Source organism: Gopherus flavomarginatus, chromosome 9 (genome assembly GCF_025201925.1).
Source record: "Gopherus flavomarginatus isolate rGopFla2 chromosome 9, rGopFla2.mat.asm, whole genome shotgun sequence".
Classification (NCBI taxonomy): domain Eukaryota; kingdom Metazoa; phylum Chordata; order Testudines; family Testudinidae; genus Gopherus; species Gopherus flavomarginatus.
The window spans coordinates 21,837,513-21,855,417 of record NC_066625.1 but is presented as its reverse complement, the minus strand read 5'-3'; the positions used below and the strand labels follow the sequence as shown (position 1 = coordinate 21,855,417).

Below are 17,905 nucleotides of genomic sequence, written 5' to 3'. Positions count from 1 at the left end.
AAAGCAGTGGTCACTCCCCATGGGCCACCAGCAGGTGTTGGACCCTGCCTCCCTCTGGAGACACAAATGCTGGAAGAGGAAGCAACTATTGAGTTCCTCACCTTCCTGGGGATGTAGGGTTGGGCTCCAGCCTTGGGGTGGCGGGCCGCAGGCGCTGGCCACAGGGCTCCAATCCCTGGCTGTAGGACTCAGCCCACATTGCCCCTGGCCCCCGCTGCCTCTGCCGGCCCATCATGCATTCCCCGAAGCCCCCATCTCCCACTTCCAGATCCCCCTATCCAAGGCTTAATTTGTCTGTGGGCTTGCTAGGACTGCGTAAGTCTGCTGCTGTGAAAAGTGATATTTGTATGTTTGTTAATATCAGTTTTCACAGCAGCAGACTTACTAGCTAGCAAGTCTTTAAAAAAAAATGAAAAAGAAGCAACAACAAAAAAGACAAACCTGCAGAGCACCTTATTTGTATTTCTATTCCGTTTAGGTTCTGTAAAGAAGAGAGACAACTGAACGTTATTTTTATTATTGAGTCTGCAAAAATATTCAGTAAATTACAATGATTTGGACACATGTATGTGCATATATATTTGTTTTTCCTAAAGTTAATTAAGTATTGTAGGAAAAAATGTCAGCATGGCCAGTAGCAAGAGTTGGTGGCCACACTTTGAGGCCACCAAAAAATGTGTTGTGAGAACGTCTGTTCTAAGGCTAACCTGTGTATTATGTGCTTCTTTCCAGTAAAGTAACTTTTAAATCATAAGAGGGATAGGGCGATTTCATTAAATTATCCCCTCCAGTAGTGGGCCTTCCTGAAGCAGAGATTGCAATTGTGCCATCTCTGTGGTGGGCTTGTGACGTGGACTGTGGAGTACTAAACTCAGTTTTACCTGTGACCTAAAGGATGATTTGGACACGCATCACCTTTTACCCCCCGGGACTGAATATTACCATTTTATTATCTCAAGTCCTCAAGCCTTTGGAAGTTTCTTCTTCCTGTAGAAGCCCAAGTATGATATCTTTTAGTCTGTGCCGTGCGGCCCTCTTACTCTCCCTTGCCCATAAAGAGATGGGTGATAGGTAGGGATGAGTAAGCGGTTATGTGACACTCAGAGGATTTTGTGGTGAAGTCAATTTATTTATTTATATATTTATTTCAGTTTTCATTGGGTTATTTGATTTGATTTGGGAGATTACAAAAGGATCTTTGTTCATTAACATGTTTTAAAGGTTCTTAAGTGCATGCAGAGTTTTGGGTAGATGCTCTCTAATTGAAGAATATAAAATTCCAAATAAAGTCAGTTTGATTTTGGAGGAAATGAAGGAAGCATATCTTGGACAGCTTGACCTTAAATACAAAATGGCAGCTGTTTGAAGCTGCTCAGAGGATGTTGGAAGGGTGGCAATGGCTTGATGTCATAGGCAGGAGCGGCGCCAGGGTTTTTGGCGCCCTAGGCGGGGGTCCTTCCGTGTTCCCGGTCGTTGGTGGCAATTCGGCGGGGGGGTCCTTGTGTGGCTCCTGGTCTTCGAGGCACTTTGGCTGCGGGTCCTGGAGCAAGTGAAGGACCTGCCACAGAATTGCCACCAAACACCCTGAGCGCGGAAGGACCCCCTGCCGCCGAATTGCCACTGAGGGTGGCAAAATGCCGCCCCCGCAAATCCTAGCGCCCTAGGCGACCGCCGAGGTCGCCTTAGTGGAAGCGCTGGCCCTGGTCATAGGCTTTGCAGTGTGCCCTTGCATGTTATTCTGTGCAATATCACCATCGTTTTGCATTTTATCAGATCGCAGTCATCTCTGCGTATGTGTGTTTTGTTGGTATATATGTATGATAAATATATGTCTGTAAAAATCTGTTTTCAGTTTAACTCTTTTTCCTTTTTTTTCTTTGAAGTTATAAACTGGGATTTTCAATGAGCCAAGGGAGTTAGGCTCCCTACTTCCATTTATAGTCAACTGGCGTTGAAGGCCTAACATCCTTAAACTAGTTTGAAAATCCCAGCCATGTTCAGTACCCCCAGCTCTTTCTCAGTTGTGGGTTCACTTGCTTCAGTTCTATAATGAAGTAGAGGAAATACTGATTTAATAAGAGAGAGACTTACTGTTGTTACCAAAGATTAAGAAAAAACCCAAACCCCTAACCAAAATGGTTTGTGATTTTATTCTTTCCAATAAAAAAGTGTTGTTTTTTTAAAAAGTGCATATTTAATCTGGTAGCACTTTCCAGTTGGATGAGACAAATAACTTCTGACAGTCAAGTTGATATTTTATGCTTTGCATGCCAGCAATTGTCATGAAAACAACTTGAATTTTTCCACTGTAAATAATTAAAAGTTAGGAAGTATGTGCACAGGTGTGTGTGTGTGTGTACCTTCCAAATGCATGGGAATTCAACAGAAAGGACTGTTTTGTGAGATGAAAAGATGCTGAGCCAAGCTGGACTGAATGGACTCACTTGACTAACTTAATTCAACACAGGGAGCAGATGCTAAACAACAAAAGGGTATGAAATGGGCAAGAGAAGAAATAGGCAGATAAACAAGGCTCAGGAGAGGCAATGTGAGGCATTTTGTTTGAACAAAATCTGGGAAACACATGTCCTAAACGTAAAGGTTGAATACCCCTTGATGTGGAAGTGATTTACAGATGCTGACAGCACATTCCTTCGTGAAGCAAAAATAACATTAGTTTCTTTTGATAGCAATGTATCTGCCTCATCTGAGTCTTTTTCCACTTGATAAAGAACATTCATCGCCACTGCAGTCCATGGCCCAGTTCTTTGCTCAGGAGCACAATCACTGTCTGCCTCTGTAAATTCACCTACAGATCAAGTTGCACTCAGGTAACAATTGCTGTTCAGCAGTCCTTCTCTAATATTTCTCCTCTTGGCTTGGAAGTTTGTTTATAACAAGGAAGGAAAAAAGCCTAAAAAGAAAAAGGCCAAATGCACATGGTTGGTTGACAACATTATATAATAACTAATCTTATTGTGAAATTTAGCCTATGGTGGAGGAACTATGCAAAGTGTTCTGCACCATGCAAACTTCACTTAAACTACACCTGTGGGGCCGTATCATTGTCAGTGATCCAGTGAATAGGCCAGTGGATTGGAATTTGGGAGACTTGGGTTCTTCCTGGCTCTGCTGCTAACCTTGGGAAAACCATTTCCTCTCTTTGTACGCCCCTCACACCATTTGTCTGTTTAGATTGTGAGCTCTCAGGGGCCCAGACTATATCTTATTGTGTTTCCAAATAGTACCAGTAAAATGAGTCCCTAATGTTGGAGTCCTGAGCGTTTAGTTAGTACAAATAATACTGGGCAAGGTTTTGGTGGTATGGACTTCATGGAAATGCAGTTCTGCTATGAAAAGAGATGGTTACTGGCACCTTCATATTCAACAGATCTATCTCCTGATTCTCTTCAGTCACATTTGGTCACTTTACAGACTGAAATACATTTTTTACTGCCTTTTACAGCCCTTACCGTTACAAAACCAATACAGCTGCAGGTGAGTGAACTATAGTCTTTTTCATCTTGTGCATCATCAGCAGAACTGCTTACAAATTTCCAATCAGTACTTCACTGAAAGAAATGGAATTGCACAGGGGTCTGTGAGAAGATAATTTGAAGGCAATGGTCACTGTAAAGGCATTATATAAAGAAAATGGAACAGCAAAGGTGCATAGTAGTGTTACCAACTTTCAAATCACAGAAAACCGAACACCCTCGCCCTGAGGCCCCACCCCCTCTGCCCCCTGCTCACTCTATCCCCCCTCCCTCTGCCACTTGCTCTCCCCCACCCTCACTCACTTTCACTGGGCTAGGGCAGGGGATTGGGGTGCAGGAGGGGGCTGAGGGATCTGGGCTGGGGGTGCAGGCTCTAGGGTGGGGCCAGGGATAAGGGGTTTGGGGTGCAGGAGGGGGCTCAGGGCTGGGGCATGTGGTTGAGGTGTTAGGGTGGGGTGGGGTGCAGGCTCCAGGAGGGAGTTTGGGTGTGAGAGGGGACTCTGGGCTGGGGCAAGGAGTTGGGATGCAGGAGGGGGTTCATGGTTCCCGGCCAGTGGGAGCTGTGGTTACAGCACTTGTGGTAGGGGCAGCACATGGAAGCTCCCTGGCCACCCATGTGCTTAAGGGCCACAGGGACCTGGCAGCTGCTTCCAGATGCGGAATGGAACCAGGGCAGGCAGGGAGCCTGCCTTAGTCCTGGGCCCCTGCTGTGCAGCTGGCCAGACTTTTAACGGCCCTGTTGGTGGTGCCGACTGGAGCCACTAGGGTCCCTTTTCAACTGGGTGTGTCAGTCAAAAACCAAGTGCCTGACAACCCTAGTGCATAGCTGGGCCTGTAGAACTTCTGTTATTGGTGATAATCTTTGTGATGGAGAGAAGCCCACTTGATTCTCAGATCTCCAGTTGAATTTTCAGGGCGGGCAGTGAGAAAATTTTTATTTGTTAGCAGCGTCAGTGTACTTAATACAGAGAAATCTTAAACATGGAACCAATAATGCTATTTATACAGAGTCATTTTTCAGTGGTGCAGAGGGCCTTTTGTGGGGGGTTGTATGTAGCCTGATTTCATCCAGTTCTCTCAAAATATTGTTTATTTCCAAAGTAGAAACAAAGTTAAGAAATCTAATGGTCTGCAGGAAAATGGCTTCCTCAAGCAATCAGTAGTACAACTGGTGTTCCAGTACTTCGCTGATATTTAAAGGATAGTTTGTTGTTTGTTTATGATACAGTCTCTTCAGGGCCGGCTCCACGCATCAGCTGAAGAAGCAGGTGCTTGGGGCTGCCAATACCAAAGGGCTGCACTCTGGCTGCTATTGGGGTGGCATATCCCGGTTTTCGACGGCAATTCGGGGGCAGGTCCCTCAGTCCCTCTCAGAGTGAAGGACCTGCCACTGAGTTGCCGCCAAAGAGTGGAGCGGTGCGATCGTGCTGCCGTGGCCTTTTTTTTTTTTTCTCCTCTTGAGGTGGCAGAAAACCTGGAGCCGGCTCTGAATCTCTTTGTACATCCGTTAAATTTTGTGTTGCATATCTTATGAGTATTGTGTGTGCTGCACCAGTGTAAGTGGTGACAGAATGAGATTGAAGGTCTCTCACCCTTATTTTTGAATTTTGTGGCTTGCTGTCCCTTGACTCATGTATTGAATTTTGACAATATTTTTGTCTCAGAGAGGCTTACAAAGCATATTTACCAATAGGAACAAAATGGATGCACTGGAGCAGTTCCAGGTCCTTGGGAATATTAAAAACCAGGTTTACTCCCTCCTTGTCCCCCACCCCCAGCAAATATTGTTAACTTGTGGAACAGTTGATATATTATGTGGCCACGTGGGCCTTTTGCAAAAGCTTTCAAATTAGTTAAACCACCTCCCCTATATATAATTAAAATGAGATAAATAAATGTATATTGCAGGCAATTTTTTTTATAAACATGCACTGTGTAATTGATAGAGTGCTTTGAACAGATGTGTGTGTAAACACAACAGATAATTACACATGTTCATTGAAATAAAAATCTTTGACTATCCATAGAAAAATGAGAAATACCCTCATACTACACTTTTAAAACCTCTGTGTCTGGTGGTTTTCAGTTTTCAATTTTTTTAAAATTGCAAGTTAGCAATAGAGAGTAAGATGTATTATCAACAAAAGGCTTGACAAATTCCTTTAATTAACAATGTATATGACATTGTAGAGGTTATGAGTTCAAATCATGAATTCCAAATCAGCAACCTTCTTTTCATTGATCAAGCCAAGATTCCTTTTTTAAGTTTTCTTAAGATAAATATACTCTTGTGTGTCAGAGTTTCTGCCCTGAATAAAGTTTTATTTATTAATTAACTCTCTAAAAACAGGTTTAAAATAAAAGTGCTGCTGCAACCTTAGCCATCATAGCACAATTAGTTTGGCTGCAATTCTGCTGTAATCCCAAAACAGTAACAAAGAAAATTGTCGTATCAGATAGATTCCATCAGTCCTCTGTACAAAAAAGTCCTGAGTATAACCCTTTACATATGACTATATCCTTCTCTGTCAATTCTTTTTCCAATATCAAAACTGCATCTAACTTTTCAAAAATAAATTAAAAGTTTAGGAGAAGAGTATCTGAGGTTGACAAAAACTAGTTATGTAAAGACAGAAATCAAGGCACGGGTTGGTAAGTTTTAAGGGAATTATTTAAAGCAAGCCCTAGAATGTATTGTATACTTCAAAGGTAGCATGGGGGGCATGGCATTTATCAATATACGAAGATACTTTTACAGTCCTACTCACCATAATATCTGTGCAGAACTACCAATAATAGTTTTTCTGTTGTGTTGATTTACTACTAAAAACACATACAAGAAATGATGGCAAAATAGGAAGCTAAGTTTATTTCCGTTACTTCCCCTCCGCCCCCCCAAAAAACCTCCATTAAGCATGTGTACGATTCTCTTCAGCATAGATAATTGCATCTCAGCACACTTAGACGTATTTCTAAAAGACTTACAAAGACAAGTGATCATATAATTTTGTGTGTGTACATGGGCAGAACAAGGCACTAAGATTTGTTTTAACTGAAATAGGTGCTACTAAGTAGATTTTGCAGTGCAGTAGAATATTTGGTGATATGGACAGAAAAGAGCATATGGATAATTCTAGAAAAGGATGGTTGGAAGAGGAGTGATCTACTTTTCTGAGCACAGAACTGTGAACCAAGACTTCCTGACTTCTGTTTCCATCTCTGAATTTGGGCAAATTACTCAATTTCTCTGCCTTGGTTTCCTCAGCTGCACACTGAGAATAGTGTGTATTTTTCTCCCTGAAAGAGATGATGTAGGTATTAATAAGTCAGAGTGCTTATGGTGAAAAAGATGCTATGTAAGTACTAAGTATTATTAAAAAGGGCATGAATGAGAAGTTTAAGCTAATAAAATGTAATTATGAGGAAAAAGCAGGTGCTGAAAGATATGCAAATTACAGCTTCCCTGAAAACAAAGGCTTGGCAGCATAGCTGTCACCTACAAGACTAATATTCATTCCAGCACTGGCATTGGCAACAGAACAACTGAAATATTTCTGTAAGGATGAAGTGTCCTGGAGCAATGGCTCCAAATATTTGGCATAATTTGATTTTTTTGTTAGAGTTGGGCATTCATGTTGCTGTTTTCCAACAGATTTCTTGGGAAAAAACATAAATCAATCATATACTCTGCGCACCACTGAGAAAATGATTCTGTAATCCCTTATTTTTAGCTCTTCAGCTATCCACAGTCATGATCCTTCAAACTCTTATAAACACAAGTAACTTTATGCACTTGAGTAGTCTTATTGAAATTAATGGGACTACTCTGTACATAAAGTTACTCATATGTAAGAGTTTGCAGGATATTAGGGCCTTAGTTCTTAGACCATGTGTAATGATTTGGGGGATCTGTTGGTACAACTTATACATTCTGATTGATATTATAGAACTTTGCCCTGAAGAACTTTAAATCAGAAAAGGGTCTTCAGGATAGTTCTCAACTCTGTTGCCTTCTTTAGCGACAATAAGGCAATTAAGCCTCAAGGACTCCCATTCAAGAGTCTCTCTAAGCATTCACTACACAGGTTACTAAGTACATTTTAAAGTTCTTCTTTCTTTTATTGCAAAGGCACCTTCAGTGCCCTCATGTTTGGTTTTGCTTCTTGGCTTTTGACTTTAAAGTCTACACAGCCTGTATCTGTAAACAATTTTACCAGCTGCATGACTAAGTGATGGCACAGAGGCCAAGCCTGGCTCAGACTCCCTGAAGATGACTGATGATGCATGCCCTACAAATAAGGAGAAGCTTCCAGTACAAATGATGTTACTGAGCAATTTATCTGCTTCTTCCTTATAGGCTGCCTATTAAGAGAGGAGGAGTGGCTGTCCTCCAATCCTGGTAAGGGTGGCATATTGCAATAAAAAGAAGTTTTCTGTGCAGAAGATAAACCATCTACTGTCACTGCTGCATCTGGAATTAGTGGAGTAAAAGAAAGAAAACTGGTAATGCCAATTACAGCTGCTATTGCCTTAACCATCTCTGAAATCCTTGCCCTGTCTTTGCAAGCACTCTCAATTCCTTTCCTCTTAATGGTGCTGCATTTGCTATGACAGGGACCAGCACATACCCCTAGTTTTTGCTTTGTGCATGGGACCTTTTGCAATAGAATTGCAAAGCTTTATTAGTTCTGGTAAAAGAAATGAGGATGTTCTCTCTCCCAGTTGTTATTGCTGTTACTATTAGATTCACCATTCACAAGCTGCCTCCCAGACTGCAAAGGAATAAAAACTGAAACTATGTGCTTCCAAATTCAAGAAACTAGAGAGCTGTTTGTGTAATGGTCTGAGCAAACAGCAAGGAACTATCCATTTATTCCAGGAACTCTTGAATTCTATTATTTGTTCGTACTGTGATGGTGGTTAGGAACTTTAGTCATGGACCAGAGTCCTTGCGATGCTCTGACACTTATATCCTGCATATAGCTTTGCAAAGTCACTTAACCTCTCTGAAACAGAGAAAATAGTACAGCAATACTCCAGAGGGATTGATTCTTCACTCTCTTGCACATTGCATAGTCATTTACATAAACATGAAGTGGGCATAAACAGTTAACAAATCAGTACTCCATGCTCTTATGTGGGTGTAAATGGCTAAACAAGGTGCTAAGCAGTGGTGAATCAGGCCCCAGGTGTTAATTTGTCACAAACTACATATTTTTGCAATATGCCTCCAGATGTTTCTCCTAAGACAGTTAGAATTCCCTCTCTCTCCAAATATTTCTATTTGTGACTGAATATTTCTAGTCCCATGGCTAGGAATCAATCCTGAGAAAATATGTCACATCAAGCAGAATTCATCCTTTGAATGTTGATTCTCCCCTCAGGGGCAATACACACATTTCATTTTCACCCTGCACAGTTTCGCTTGTGAAAGCTTCTCTTATTCATGCCAAAAACTCATACAACTGTACTGGGGAACATTTTAGCTGCCAGCTTTTTTTCTTTTCCATTTGCAAGTTCAGCAAAAAAAAGAAAAGAAAAAAAAAAAGAAAGACAGTTCTCCTCAACATACAAAATGCTTTTGCACAATAGCTCTAACTGCTGCTATCACATCCTCTGTTGCTAGAACCATTTATCAGCTCTCTCTTACTGACAGGGCAAGGTTCAGTCTCAGAATATTACCATGTTAGGAAAGTGCATACCAATATACAACATAGGAACTCTGGGTACAGCAGGTCATTAGACACTCTTGGTTACTTTGTGGCACTTGAGTTGTCTTGTGAATATGTTTTTTATTGAATTTTTATACAATTTAAATTTAAATTACAGGTGGGACAATGGGGGTAACAGCCTCAGACAGAAACTAAACAGTACTTTAGCTTCAATGGAAGTCATGTGTCTAAATCTTTTAGTAGGTATAAGGCCCTGTGGGTCTCAAACCCAGATTTACAGAGCTGCCAGATAATGGACTACCCAACAGCAGCTATAACCAGCTCATGTTCTGATACCCACCACCTGTTGTGGACACAGACCATGGGAAGTCTTGCTTCACGGGGTCTGATAGGCAGCAGCCTCATGGCTCCTGATTGGCACCCTGCCCTATATAAACCCAAGGGATAGTCCAGGAAGTGTCCAGGACTGTGTGCAGATCTCCTGTAACTGCCACAATCATTCGTGCTCCCTGTTCTTGAACTCCTGGCTTTGACCTTGGCTTGATTTACACCTCACTTCCTGACCAGGGCTATGAAACCTGACTGGGATTCTAATCCTTGGTATTGACCCTGGCTGGAACTTGACTACAAACTCCTGTGCTACTCTCAGCCTCAGATTTGACCCTGCTCTGAGCCTTGGTCCTGATTAACCGTGTCAGGATGTTGACAGTAGTCTGTGAGAATCTCAATCCTATTATCATATGTCTGATAAGACCTCTTACCAAAATCCCAGAATGGAGTCCTCAAATTTAGGAGACCTTCAGATCCAGAGCTAACTGTTGCCTCTCAGGGCTGGTCTACACTACGGGGGAAAATCGATCTTAGGTACGCAACTTCAGCTACGTGAATAACATAGCTGAAGTCGAAGTATCTAAGATCGAATTACTCACCGTCCTCATGGCATGGGATCAATGTCCGTGGCTCCCCCTGTCGATTCCGCAACTCCGTTCGGGTTGGTGGAGTTACGGAATCGATATAAGCGCTTTCGGGGATCGATATATCGCGTCTAGATGAGACGCGATATATCGATCCCCAAGCAATCGATTGTAACCCGCCGATACAGCGGGTAGTGAAGACGTACCCTCAGCTTGATCTACATGGAACACCACGGGAAAGCTACTAACTGCATTATTTTTAATTAGGTAGGCCAGACATCAGGTGTCCTTCCAGTGATCAGTAAATGGCATGAAGAGACAGTTTAGACACCCTGAAAAATCTCACAATGTAGTGTGTGTCTACCAGAAGATGCAAGACAATAATATTAGCTGGCTGTAAGAATTATAAGAAGGACAGATAACACTGCTCTACAGCCAAAATGCTTCTGAAATAAATGTAGTCGAACTTTATTAATTCTGGGTCACTGAGAATGAAAATGATGCTTAAAATTGTTGATTGGCTCTGGTTTTCAAGATATGCTGTTGGATCAGTATATACGACCCTTGACTTGGGAATGGCGGAGGATAAGTGAGTTATAAAGGGAAGGGATCTCAATTTAAACCAGAAATGACTAAAATACATCTTTTACTGGATCTATGAATAAATCTATGACTGGGTTTGAACAGTACTTGCTTTTTAGGCAAAACAATGAATGATGCAATCTGAAGCTGGTATTACGTCATACATGATATGAATTGCTTCATGTTATTCCTAGAAGTCATGGATGATGCAATCATAACGAAGCTTACGTCACTCTGCTGAACAAATTGCCCTATATCAGCTCTAGAAATCATACAGTGTCTTGCTCTCTTATTTGTCAGTGTTTGATTTTGCAAAGGGACACATTTCTGTTTAGCCGAAGTGAGCAGAGATGCCTCGTACTTGTGTGAACAGTGCAGATAACTTCTGCTATGTTTGTGGTGAAGTGACTTTTGCATCACAAAAGCGCAGTATAACCTCTATGGTTAAGAAAGCCTATTACCTTTATTTTGGGTGCAAAATTGGAGATCAGGACAAGAGGTGGGCCCCATGCATATGCTGCAACACTTGTGCAACAAATCTTCGCCAGTGGTTGAACAGGAAAAGGAAATCTATGCCTTTTGCAGTGCCAATGATTTGGAGAGAGCCAACAGATCATACCAGCAATTGTTACTTCTGCATGGTGCCTCCAGTTGGGAAAGGTGTGTCAAAGAAGAAAACGTGGACTGTGCATTATCCAAACATTCCATCAGCTATATGCCCAGTACCCCAGGGAGAAGGACTGCCGGATCCTGATGCACCAGAATCATTCTCACTTGAGTCAGACAAGGAAGAGGAAGAGGATGAAACTTCTGGTCCTGAACCATCAATTTCACAGGACCCACGTTTTCTCCCATCCTCCTCCTCTGAACCACACCTCATAACACAAGGTGAACTGAATGACCTTGTCAGGGATTTGGAACTACCCAAGAGTAAGGCAGAGCTGTTGGGCTCCAGACTACAGCAGTGGAATCTCCTGGCAGGCTATCAGGGCAAATGAAGCCCATCAATGCTTGCAGACTATTGCTGGACAGTGACAAGAGATGCTCCATTTAATGAATACAAGAGACAAGCCAAGAAGCGCCGAGTAGACACTGAATAGGACTAAAGTATGTACATAATAGTTTATTGCCTTTTGTTTCATAATAAATTTTATTTATATAACCCTTTTGCTGATTTTTAAAGTGTTACATAAACAGGACAGGTGAAATATTATCATGTAAAGCAACCATAAACACATGAAAAGACCTAGGTTTACAATTTATGATTAAAACTCTGCTATCTACACAATATACATAGACATAAAATGTAAAAACTTAAATACCTTAGAAACAGTAGCCAATCAGTTGTTTTAATTGTCATATTTGAATTCAGCACATCAAAATACATAATAAATATCACATTTTATCTCTGAAGCAGACGACTTCTCAAAAATTGTAGACCAGTGTAATCAAAAGCAGAGTTGTTGCACTATACCTGCAAGATTTCATAGAATCTAACAAGAGAGCATTTCTGAGTGGAGAGAACCACACAGTAGAATGTATATGGATAAAAATTCCAAGTCATAGGAATAACCACCTGTAGATGAATTAAAATACTCCTAGAAAGTCTTCTGGTCTAGACCATTGTATCACCTGCAGTGTTTTTGCTGAGCTTCTGTTCTTTCTTAGATTTTGTCTACACTGTACACTAACCACAGGGTAAGTAATCACATGATTGTCAACTCATGGTAACCTGTCCAGCTACTGCGTTACCACATTGTCCATATTAGCATGTGGCTGTCATGCCCCATGTCTGCATGTTGCCATGACAAACAATACAGTTATCTGGGCTTGTATTCAGAGATATGTAGCATCATAAATCACAGCATTGCTTTATGCTCTCATTCATAAGGTGTTCTGCTGCAATTTGTCTATTCACTCTTGGAATTATGAGAGGAAATGGTCTAGGTCCACAAAATTAATTCCTTGGCAGTAACCCAGCTGTCATGATGGTATGGTGTTATGTGCCGAAGGTATAGATCCTACTCTACCTAATTATCAGGACTAAGAGCTTCTGCTTTTTATGGCGGCAGTGTTTCTTTTTTTGTGCCTCTTCACAAACTGCTGCCAGGAGATACTGGCAGGGTTTCAAAGGCTGTTTTGGGCCAGAGAAGATGGAGACAACAGCTTGCAATTATAAGCAGCACAACAGCAGCAACTGAATGGGACCTAATGCAGTTTTTAACAGTGGATGGTGCCTAGGCAGACCACAATTTCTGGGCCAGGAACACAAACACACATAGGCAAGACCACATTGTGATTGAAACTAGGTCTGCCAGAACACCTGGTCAAAAAGGGACCCTGGAGGCTCCGCTCAGCACCACTAACTGGGCCATTAAAAGTCCAGTTGGTGGTGCAGCAGGGCTAAGGCAGGCTTCCTGCCTACCTTGGCTCTGCGCGGCTCCTGGAAGCAGTGGCATGTCCCCTCTCCGGCTCCTAGGGGTAGGGGCAGCCCGAAGGCTTCGCGCACTGCCCCTGTGCCAAGCACCAGCTTTGCAGCTCCCATTGGCCAGGAATCATGGCCAGTGGAAGCTGTGGGGGCAGCGCCTGCAGACAGGACAGTGTGCAGAGCTGCCTGGCCATGCCTCCTCATAGGAGCTGGAGGGGGAACATGCCACTCCTTCTGAGAGAAGCTTGAGATAAGCGCTGCCTGGAACCTGTACCCCTGACCCCCCCATGCCCCAATCCCCTGCCCCATCCCTGATCACCCTCCCACTCTCAGAACTCCTTGGTCCCATCCCAAATCATTCTCCTACACCCAAAACCCCTCATCCCCAGCTCCACCCGGGAGCCTGCACCCCCAGCCAGAGCCCTAACCTCCCCATACCAAAACTGCATGCCCTAGCCATGATGCCCCTCCCACCCTCTGAACCCCTTGGTCCCAGCTCGGAGCAACTTCCTGTACCCCAGAGACCTCAGCCCCACCCCAGAACCTGCACCCCAGCGGAGCCCTCACCTCCAGCTTGAGCGCTCACCCTACCCCCGTTCCCCAACCGTCTGCCCCAGCCCTGATCCTGCTCCTACCCTCCAAACTCCTCAGTCCCAGCCTGGAGCACCCTCCTGCATCCCAAGCCCCTCAGCCCCACCCCAGAGCCTGCACTCCCAACTGTAGCTCTCACACCTCTCCGCACCCAACCGTCTGCTCCAGACCAGAGCCCTCCCTGCACCCCAGGCCCCTCATCCCCAGCCCAGAACCCTCTCCTGCACCCCAAACTCCTCATACCCAGCCCCACCCCAGAGCCTGCGCCCCCAGCTGGAGCCCTCACCCCCTCCTACACTCCAACTTCCTGAGCCAGCCTGGTGGAATGAGAAGGAGCGGGGCCTTGGAGAAGGGGCAGGGCAGGGGGCAGAGCAAGGGTGTTCGGTTTTGTGCGAGTATAAAGTTGGCAACCCTAACTGAAACATGGGATGACTTGCAGTAGGCCCAGAACTTTTGCATATCATCAGTGGAGTATTTGTGTCAACTGTGATTTTAGGCGACTCAGGTGAATGAAGCCTTATCCTGATGTGCTCTGGTGAATGAAGCCTTATCCCTGATGTGCTCCACCAAGACAAGAAGCAGTTTAGCTACATACTGAGCAAGTGCAGAATGGTGGTGGAATTTGCCTTTGGCCAACTGAAGGCCAGAGGGTGCTCCTTACTGACTTGTTTAGACTGCAGTGTTTAATGCCATGTGTTTGATCGTATGATTGGGGCATATGGTGTCATTTATAATGTTTGTGAACTTAAGGGACAGTACTTCGGGATGTAATAGGTTGCTGACAATTATGGGTCAAGCTGAATTACAGACAACCAGCAATTGAATTTATTGCTCCAGGGTCTGCTACAGCAAAGACCATAAGGGATGCCACTTGTGCTTGCATATTCAGGTTGTATGGTGAGTAGTGTGACTTAATAAGAGGATTGTGCTGAGGCGTATACCTTACACTGAAATAAATTATAAACAGGGATTCTGATGGCCCAGTTAGTCCATTTGATGGCACTTGGGAGGAGACAGCAATCTAATGATTAGACCCAGTGGGCGAGAGCCAGAATGGATGGTTCCTATAGAGGAAAACTGCAGGGCCACTTTTGCAGCTGCTTTTGACTCACTGTAGATACTGCTATACCAGTACTGGTTGCCTGAGGAGTTAGTGTTCCTAGCAGAGGAACTACACCTTAACACATTTAGCTGTGCAAACATCAATGACTGTATTAAAGGCTGGTTTTCAGTAGAATCAGGGGTACACCAGAGATGCTTTCTCTCATCTACATTATTTAATAGTCTGTTAGAACATCTGATGTTAAAGCTCACTGAGGACAGATGATGAAGTTTGAAATTTCAAGATCCATCTTTAGAGGATCTTGAGGATGGAGATGATATTGCCTTACTTGGAAAGACTACTGACCAGCTACAGCTAATGCTGAAAGAGCTGAGGAAAACTGCATAATCTTGGTTCTCAAACTGTGGGTCAGGACCCCAAAGTGGGTAGCAACCCTGTTTTTACGGGGTCACCAGTACTGGCATTAGACTTACTGGGGCCCAGGGCTGAAGCCAAAGTCTGAGCTCTACCACCCAGTGCTGAAGCCGAAGCCCCCGGGCTTCAGTCCTGGGTGGCGGGTCTCAGGTTTCTGCTTCAGCCCTGTGCAGCGGGGCTCAGTTTACAGCCCCCTGAACCCCATATATTAATATATAATATTTTTAAAATCTTGTGGGATTTTTCTTTAAAATCAGTCTCAGGCTGTTTGAGGGCCTGACTAATGCCTTATGAATGGATGGGGATGGCAATACTGTGTATATGCAGTAGGTCTCAGTCACATACTGAAAAGCAAAATACAGCAAATAATTCCTAGTAATGCAACTATTATGCATGAGATCCGACTCTCCCCTTTCATACAGCCAGGGGCGGCTCTAGACATTTCGCCACCCCAAGCACGGCGGCATGCCGCGGGGGGCACTCTGCCGGTCGCTGGACCCGCAGCTTCAGTGGACCTCCCACAGGCGTGCCTGTGGAGGGTCTATTGGTCCCGTGGCTTCGGTGGACCTCCTGCAGGTGTGCCTGCGGAGGGTCTGTTGGTCCAGCGGCTTCAGTGGACCTCCCGCAGGCATGCCTGCGGAGGGTCCACTGGTCCTGTGGCTCCACCGAAGCCGCGGAACCAGCGGACCCTCCGCAGACACGCCTGCCAGAGGTCCACCAGAGCCACAGGACCAGCTGACCCTCCGCAGGCATGCTGCTGAAGGTTGCCTGCCTCCTGCCCTCCTGGCAACCGGCGGAGCGCCCCCCGTGGCATGCCACCCCAAGCACGTGCTTGGCGTGCTGGGGCCTGGAGCTGCCCCTGCAAACAGCAGTGAGAATCTAGAGTAATTAAGTTGAAGTCAGCAGAGTTATATACTAATGTAAGTGAAAGATGATCATGTCCAGGAAGCAATCGGTTGAATTGTCCCAGTCTTTCCATGGCCTGCATACGGTATCTTGCTACTTAATCCAGTTGATGCTTATTTTTGTAAAAGCAAAGTAGATAAAATGCTTCTAACTGCATGATACCAAGAATAATATTGAATGCCTTCCTCTTTCTCAATGAGGCAAAAACCTAAAGAGACAGTTCTAGTTTTAATCAACTGAGTGAACAGAGGTAAGTTCTGATCGCAGTTACAGCCGTGTAAATCTGGTATAACTTCATTGGCTTCTTTGGAGTTCTCCAGATTACATGAGCATAACTGAGATCAGATTTTTGCCCATTATTTTGTGCCACCAAATATAACAATTGTAAGAACAAAGAAGAAAAAGAAGATGTAGAGTTCACATTAAAATTGGGACAGCTCAGCCTACTGAAATAAGATAGCTCTCCAGCTCACAATTGGCACATAAGACAGTAGCATAGCCCATCACACTTGTGTGTTGAAGGTGGCAGAGTAGTGGAGAAAACTTGATATTCAATCAGTGGCTTGTTAAAGAAAGTGTTGTACAACAATTCCACATTAATGGAATAGTAACAGTTGACTGCTTAGTTTTGAGCAATCAACTTGTGATGCACACTGAGGATTTTCTGTTGTATACAAATGCTATTCTAATTAGTCCCTAGTGAGAGCTAGGTGAGTTGGACAATAAAATGATTTCCTTTTAGGAGGGTAAAAGATGATCTGATTGGAATTCTCCTACACATGAACAGTTATCATTACTGAAATCTATGAGTCTGTTTTTATGGTCATTACTTTTTACTGAAATGATATATTTGTATTATAGTCTGTGAATTTGTTTATACACCACATGCAAACTGTTAACTGAAATACAGATGGAAAGGCTGTGATTTCAAGATATTATGACTGCAATGTTCATAAATTCAGTTCATAATGCACAAGCCCAGCATGCAAGGCTTTATTAAGTTGGCTTTTCATTGCTATTATAAAGAGGTGCTTGAGGACAAGCTGTGAACTAACATTTTCCCAAACCAAGCAGAGGACTCTGAGGATCTAAGTTGTTATTTGCAGAAGACAAACGATGGGTATCCCTGGAGCAAGGCCTGAGATTGTAATGTGCAAGAAAAAATGTCTTTTCACTATAACTGTTTTCTCTTTATTCCCAGAACAGATGACAGAGGCAGGCGCCATGTAAACAATTCACATCAGGGTTTAACCCTATAAGGAAAATACAAACAATTCCTGTGATTCCACATACCAATGTGTTGGTGTTAAATACAAATTATAATTTTAGAGAAAATGTGCACTGGCTAATAATGTGGTTCAACAAAATGACGTATTGGCTTATTATGGTATAAAGAAATAATCCTTAAAGGGGTATACCAGATTCCATACATTATTAAAACATATTTAAACATATTAAAACATATCCACCTGCTGACCCAAACACTTTTGGGTGTAGGCAGCAGTTTATAGAAGACTTTACTCAGGATTAGAGAATATTTTTCATCATTTAATTAAATTTGTTTCATTGTCTGCTCACCTTGTGTGTTTGCTGTCCTTGAATATTCTAATAGTTTATTGGCAGGAATATTTGTGGAAACTGTCTTTAAGTAGAATATTCAAGCTAATTAATGAAAAATGAATTTTGAAGTAATAAATTTGAATATTTATACTGAAAAACACATTCTTAGAGTTAGTCATAGCCAAGGAGCAGAAACAAACCATGTGATCTGACCCCCTCCACCCCCGCACACACACAATAGTGTATTGCAGCATTTCTCAAACTAGAGGTCCCAATCC

General features: G+C 43.3%; 1 protein-coding gene across 1 annotated transcript in view; it reads right to left on the bottom strand.

Annotated features, from left to right (window-relative positions):
- The window catches only part of MRTFB (myocardin related transcription factor B), a 435,216-nt gene extending 419,925 nt beyond the window's left edge, over nt 1-15,291 (bottom strand). Inside the window, exon 1 of the mRNA XM_050967702.1 lies at nt 15,287-15,291. The gene's annotated coding sequence lies outside the window, so the exon portion shown is untranslated. The remainder of the gene's footprint in view (nt 1-15,286) is intronic.
- Nucleotides 15,292-17,905: the final 2,614 nt, after the last annotated feature.